The 7,698-nt window shown below is 32.0% G+C and overlaps 1 protein-coding gene across 1 annotated transcript in view; it reads left to right on the top strand.

Moving 5' to 3' along the window:
* Positions 1-2,821: 2,821 nt before the first annotated feature.
* Positions 2,822-7,698, top strand: part of CAB39L (calcium binding protein 39 like) — a 90,607-nt gene continuing 85,730 nt past the window's right edge. Inside the window, exon 1 of the mRNA XM_017535911.2 lies at positions 2,822-3,285. The gene's annotated coding sequence lies outside the window, so the exon portion shown is untranslated. The remainder of the gene's footprint in view (positions 3,286-7,698) is intronic.

Here is a 7,698-nt window from a genome sequence, read left to right as displayed (position 1 = left end):
TGGTAACTCAATGTGGTTGTGATTTGCATTTTTCTAATGACCAGTGATGAGCACTTTTTTATATGTTGGCCTTTTTTATATTGTTGGCCTCATATATGTCTTCTTTTGAAAAGTGTCTGTTCATATCCGTTGCCCACTTTTGAATGAGTTTGTTTTTTTTCTTGTAAATTTGTTTCAGTTCTTTGTAGATTCTGGATATTAACCCTTTGTCAGATGGGTAGATTGTAAAACTTTTTTCCCAACATGTTGGTTGCCGGTTCACTCTAATAATTGTTTCTTTTGCTGTACAGACGCTCTAGAGTTTAATTAGATCCCATTTGTCTATTTTGGCTTTTGTTGCCAATGCTTTTGGTGGTTTAGTCATGAAGTCCTTGCCTATGCCTATGTCCTGAATGGTTTTGCCAAGGTTTTCTTCTAGGGTTTTTATGGTGTTAGGTCCTATGTTTAAGTCTTTAATCCATCTGGAGTTAATTTACAGTTTAATTTTTTTTAAACTTTTTTTCTCTCAATGCTTTATTTTAGTAAGTTCTGTCACTGTGTCTTCAACTTTACTAATCATTTCTTCTGCACTGTATAGTCTGCCATTCATCTCATTTGGTGTTAATTTTCATTACAGAGTTTATAGGGGTTTTTTTGTACATTTGTTTTTTTGTTTAAAGATCTTAGTTGGCCTTATTTGTGATTCTAGAGTTGGGCAACACTTCATTCCATAAAACAGAATAAGCTTTTCTCAGAAATTGTAGTTTTAATTTTTAGAAATTTGATCTGGGTCTTTTTCATATCTTCCATGTCTCTCCTTAGCATTCTTATCTTTCTAATACCTCTTTAATGTATGAAAGAGATTTTTAATAGTTGTTTTAATGTGTTTGTATACTAATTCTATTATTTGTGTCATTTCAGAATCTGTTTCTAATGATTATCTCCTTATTATGTATTATATTTTCCTCTGCTTCTTTGCATGCCTGGCGATTTTTGACTGGATGCCACACATTGTGAATTTTACATTATTGTGTGCTAGATTTTTAAAAAATTATATAAATATTTTTAAATTTTACTCTGGCTTGCAGTTATTTGGAAATAATTTGGTCCTTTCAAGGCTTACTTTTGATCTCTATGAGGAGGAACCAGAACAACCTTTAATATAAAACTAATTTGGTTCTGCTACTGAGGCAATATCCTTCTGAATACTCAACACAATTTACTGTATATTGTAAGATTTCTTCACTCTTGCTGTTGGAAACATGGAATGGTATTTAGTAGGAATTAAATATACAATCATAGATAATCTTAGTAATTTTATGTTTTAAATTTCTTGACTTGACTTTGTACCTTTGAATCCATTGTAGATTGATATAGAGTCTCCCAATTTTAAATTAACCTTGCAGTTACCCTAAGAACCACTTTTATAAATTAAATTTTTAAAATTATACTGCAGCTCTTAGAGTATAACCCAAGATACTAGGCACTTCATACCCTGAGTGATTTAGAATTATTTCCATCTAATATCTCTTTAAAAAGAAGAAATAAAACTCTAAATAAAGTATAAAACTACTAATTGAAAGACTATTCTCTAGTCATCTTTGATACCTGTTTCATAGGCGCTAAGAAATAACCAAATAACTGTATAATATAGTTAAGTTTTAAGTCTACTTTAAATGAACCAGATCAAGCCATCTATATTTTAAGGCTGAGTTTTACTGACTTATTTTTCTTAAGGTGTATAAACAACTATTTATAGATATTTACCTTTCACCTTACTTAAGCTTATATTCTTAGAGAGATTTTAATTCTGTGGAGAATAAGAATGTGTTACTTAATAATAGGTCTAATAACTACTTTGGTTCCTTCTGTACTTGGGAGATCCATCAGTAGAAGAAGGGCCCAAGACTTTTGATTGGGAACATAGTGGGAGGTGGAGAACCTAAAGTGGTTTGGGCTAAGAAGCTGGAACAGAACTCCAAAGCAGGATCTGACTAGCATCCTACAGAGCCAGCACCTATTCCAAGCTGCATACATTGCCTCCTAATTCCAAAGAATCCTACAAATGCTATATAAGCCTGCCAACCACCAGCCCACTCAGCTTTCCACCTAATTCCTCATCCCTAAACCTTAAAGAGAGTTTCATAATTTTGTTATTTTACTCTATAATTATATATGTATAATAACTTTAATAATTTTTTGTTGCCTTTAGCCTTTGTAATTCTTATAAGAGGTATTATGCATTCTGACCAATAAAGCTTGGGGGGAAAAACCTTCTTTTCAACTGCAATAATTACATTTGGTTTGTACATACATGATTAAGCTGCTCTAGCTATTGTTTTTGGTGTCAATATTTTTCTGTGTTCTTTATAACTTTCCCTTTTATAACTGCAAATTTTGGTCCAAGTTTTAAAATATACCATATTAAGAAATACATTAGGTTTTCATAAAATCACACTATTAAAATTAAATTATAAGTATTCTAAAATCTTCCCTGCTTTTTAAATCTTAAGATTAAATTTCTAATATAGGTACTTATGTGTTTACTTGCTCCACTTTCTTATAATTGGGAATAGCATCTTCCCTGAGGAGCTAGCATATTAACAGGTGAATCTGTTATTATTACTATCAACAGGCTTTTTTTTTTTTTAAGAACTTTTATTTCCATTTTTAAACAAGATAGTCAAGCCAGTTAAATCAGTTGACAAAACCCCGTGCACGAACAAGTATAAGACTTAAGGCAGAAAAACGTAATGAGAAAAAATTGTGTTTATCTCTAGATTTTTTTTCTTTTTTGGCTCAAGAGTTTATTTTGCCTCAGCTTTACAGGCATTCTTGTGACGTTACAGGACTGGGGAGGGAGGAAGTAAAAGAGGGAGCTGTGACTGCAGTACGTATCTGAAAGCAAGTGTTAAAGAGAGAGAGGAGGACGCATAAGCAAGCTGGTTTGACCAGAAACAGAACTGCCTGTGACAGATTAAGAGACAAGCAAGGCTTGGAATCTGAGAGCAGGCAAAGAGAGTGGAAATTTACAGCTGCTCTATGTGAGTGTTCAAGTGATCATTTTCTGGTAACGTTTTCCGGTGGTAACTGTTACTCTTCAAAGAGAGAGACAGAAAGTCAAGACAGAATTGTGGAAACTCTTTTCTCTGCCACACTTGGTAATAGGAGGCAACCTCTATTAAATGGACGATAAAGCCTACTTCATCTAAAGTGCTTTGAGCTCAAGAAAGAGCTGTCTTCAGCACCTCACCATGTGTCTACGTTTTGTTGCTTAGACAAGCCAAGTCATTTCTGTAACATTTGGTAAGTATGAACAAAGTTATCCATACTGGTTTATAGAAATGGAACAAATACGGCAAACTTTAATTTTAATTGAGGTTCTGTAGTTATTACTTATCTATTCATTATAAACCATGCTGTTACCTTGTTTCTTTGTGCATAATGAATTGCTATTACTAGGAGAGGTTTAAAAAAACTACAAAACAATACTTCTCTGTTGCCTAAGGCACTTGAACTATTATCAACTATTCTGTGTCCATGGAATATCTTATTTTGGAAATGGGTTTTTATTTACAAAGAGTTTCCAAAAATAGTGGCAGTACAGTATACCATTTTTCATGTTTCTCTTTCAACTGCATGAAAATTCAAAAGTTACCTCTTTCTGTCTCTTGTTAATAAATTTTAAATTATCACTGTGATGTTTTGTATTATAAACTATAGCATTCTCTTATAATTTAAATAAAAATGTTGATACTACTAATTAAAATGATATATAATTTAAATGTTGACTGCTTATGTTAGACCCAATAAGTGACACCTGAGTTTTTCTACTTTATGTAAAATGAATGAATGCATTTGGATTTCTAAGTAAGGAATAAAGCAGTTATTTTGTTCTCACAATTTATACTAAGCTTTCCTCTCATATAATCTTATTCTGTTGAAGAGCAATTATAACCTGATGTGTGTGTGTGTGTGTGTGTGTGTGTGTGTGTGTGTGTGTGTGTGTGTTTGTATAAGCAATAGAGCAAGGAAAAAATAAACTCTTAAAATATCTATTCACATTCCAATAAAACCTTCTTTGTATAATCTTAAAACAGGAGAGTGTATACTAATTATATACATCTTTTTAAAGGCATGGATGGAGGCATGTAATCATTCTTCTGTAGGAGGGAGGAAGTGTATGTTGTTAACTGTGAAACTGAGTCACTGCATGAAGATGCACCACTCTAAGCAGAGTTTCTAATCTACCCTCTGCTAGCCTCAAGAAATATATATGTCTTTAGTTATCAACTCAAGTGAGTCCTTTAAGGCAAAACAACAGAAATGAAAACTTCTGCAGAGTATTAGTAAACATATTAAAAGGGCTTGTACCCTAGATAGACTATAAAATGGCTGTACTTTCTCTAACATTTCCTCTACATGTACAGAAGCCTGCAGAACAGGTTTTGTTTTGTGGGATTTTGTGGGTTTTTATTTTTTTTTTTAGACTGTTGACCTATGTATAAGAAACAGCTCAGCTGGTCTGTGGAAACCTTTTCTGGGCTAGTGAGTATCTTGCACTTAAAAGTAAGTATCAGAGAGATAATATCACAAACTTACTTTTACTTTTTAAATAGATTTTCCCATGCTCAGTCCTTCTTAGACTGATGGAAAATTACTTGCCTACAGCTTCACACTTTGCAGAATAATTTTTTATTCTAAACTAGTCATTCACTGGTGTTACCTTAGTGATGTACCATTTCCTAAGCCCGTAGGAATGTAAATATAGAAATAAAGAATAATGCATTCCCAATTTACAAATGCTTTGTATTTCAGAAGTTTACTTGTGAGTGGATTGTTAGAACCAATGTTCCCTGGAAAACAGTTTATCAAGTGACTGTTGGGTGTTTATCACAGTCTAAGAGTATATTTTACTCACACAATAGAAAAACCATTGCTACCTTGAAAAACATAAGCAAGTCAATTCCAATGGTGAAACTAAGTATAAAATACTGATGTTGGATAAGATATTATTTTTATTTATTCTAAATGTTAATGCTTGAAGAAAAGCAAGGTTAATAGGTGGATAGTTATTTGGAAGGATGCTTATGGGTTTTTTGGGTACTTTTGTGAGCTTTCAAGGTTGATTGCACTGTTTTTGAGATCTAATCTGACATTGAAATCAGATTTCTCTTTTTCTTGCTACAAGAATATTTCTGGCCATTGAGTTCATTCTTAGCCATTCCTAAGGTCTAGCCCAGTGTGTGGCACATAATAGGTACCTGATAATAGTTATTACATGAGGACTGAACTGTTTCTTTGGCTCATAAAAATGGAAATGAGTTATTTTTTCAAGATATCCAAAAAAGGAAAGAGAGGGGCATATGTTTTTCATTAGGAGAAAGAGATGGCCTGACAAGAATTGATTGAATTGTGAGATGTGAACAAAACAAAAGTAAGACAGAATAGGTCTAACTCTTAAGAGAACAAGAAAAGACCGTAGTATAACTTGGTGGCTGTCTTGAATGAGTAGGAATGGTGACTAGGGGAGGCAATTTACAAGGTAGGTATCTTGAGTACGTGGGACATTCTAAAGTCAGGTGTGAACTTTAACTTAGAGGATTATGTATTTGCAAATGTTTACTAGGACCCATATGAAGAAATGTGGCTTATTTGGAAAACTTGTCTTGGGTCTATGCAAATTAACTTTACCGGTCCTGAAGGTCTCTCTGAAGTGCCAGTATATGAAATTTAAAAGTCAGTAATGCAATATGCATATGTATGAAATAATAATGAAATAAATCCTACAGTAGATACAGGTTTCAGTTATCTTGGATGATTTGTAGTGGCAGAAAATCTCTTCCATTTGATCAAGAAATACTTTCTTTAGTCTATTTTCAATCTTATGTAGTAGATTTTGAGTAATCTTAAATGGTATATAATAGGTTCTTAATAAATATTTACTGAATGGATGAAGGTAGATTTGCACAATTTTCCATTTCTGGGATATATGTGTCTGTGTTTACATGCACATATGAATTTATAATGTGGCTTAAAGATTATATTCAACTGATATTCACATAACCAAAAAATCTATATTAGCATGTCTATTAATTATAGTCAAAGTATTTCACTAATTAATTGAGCAGAGATCTTTCCTGCTTATAAGTGAGATAATATACTTTCCTGTTTTGTGACTTAAATGCCTTAAATTTCTAGGAGAAACTCATATAGTCCCTTCCAACTCTGGAAGGATGAAAGATTATATTAAATTACTCAGCCAGAAAAACCAAATCAACTTTAAACAGCTCTGGGATAGCAGATAACTTTGGCAAACTCACTTTCATCTCTACTCTTTCATGTTAAAGTTTTTATAGATTGACAGGTAATAGACACAGGGCTTACTGAGGCTATGAAATCATTGTATTTCACACTATTCTTATAAATCATGTCTTAATATCAATAACAGTAATCAGAATTTGTTATGTGTAATATGTATGTGCTTACAAGAAAGACTGAAAAATGAATTATGAGTTTCCCTTGATAATTCTCTATTTTAAAGAGTAACCATTTGTGAATTTCAATGAGATCTAATGCTTTAATGATAGTTACCAGTTTTTGAAAATACTGACTTAGGTTCAGATCTCTGCTATTAATTGAGATTGTAAAATTCTAATATAAAATTATCAATCATTGACAATTATTAATATCTAATAAAGGTAGAACATTTTGGAAGGTAGAAATGACTGGAGCTGTCAACAGAAATATTAGTATGAACCTAGTGAATAAGGTTATTGGTTTTTTTTTTCTGGAATTACAGTAGTCTAGTAGGATCCTTAGATAATAAATGTATTGGTAGTTATATATATTCCTAACTTCATATGTTAATTCTTTTTTAAAATTTATTTTAGTGTTACTGTACATTAGAAATAAGGAGTGATTAACAAGGGACATGAGTTTTCTTATAAAAGAGTTTTTATTCTGATGTAAGTCTGAGTGAGGCTTCCAGATGAATGGGACTCATAAAAAGCTCCTCACAGCTTTTTTCCATTTCTGTGTAAATGGAAAAAATGCCCATTTTTAGAAAATGCCTCTCCCTCAAATTCTGTTAATGAAACTTATAAAAATAAGTCATTCTTAGTTATTTTGAACTGAGAAAAAGGATTATCAGTGAAAATCTTTATTTATACTTTGTTGTTTCACTCATGTCTATAGGTTTTCAAGCACAAAATTCAGTTGCGGTGCTTTCTAATCACATTAGGGATATATATTTTCAAATGGAAAAATTGAAGCATAGAAGATACTGTTGGAAGATCCTTTGACATATAGAATATGCTTCAAAATGGATATAGTATTACATATATAATGATATGTTTTGTGACTTAATCATCTTTGTGAAGGCAATTCTAAATTCCCTTTTTTTGGGGAGAGTCTTCTTGGATACAGCAAATACAGTAGAACTTTAAGGTGCACATTTTTGTTTTAAATTTTTCATATAATCAAATGCACCCATTTTAAGAGAACGGTTCAATTAGCATTGACATATGTATGTACTCATGGAACCTCCATCCCATTGAGTTTTCAAAAATGAATATTATAGGCACATTATTTGCCATGTACATTTGATTTCATTTCCTTCTATCTGTGAATCCTATTTGGAATACAGATCAAATAATGGTATCCTTGAACTTTTCTGAATTTTTTTTTTTTTCAAACAGAATCTTGCTCTATCACCCA

This window comes from Cebus imitator, unplaced genomic scaffold (assembly GCF_001604975.1).
Source record: "Cebus imitator isolate Cc_AM_T3 unplaced genomic scaffold, Cebus_imitator-1.0 Scaffold94, whole genome shotgun sequence".
NCBI classification, from domain to species: Eukaryota; Metazoa; Chordata; class Mammalia; order Primates; family Cebidae; genus Cebus; species Cebus imitator.
Note: the sequence above shows the minus strand (reverse complement) of the source record. Positions and strands in the feature narration are given on the sequence as shown.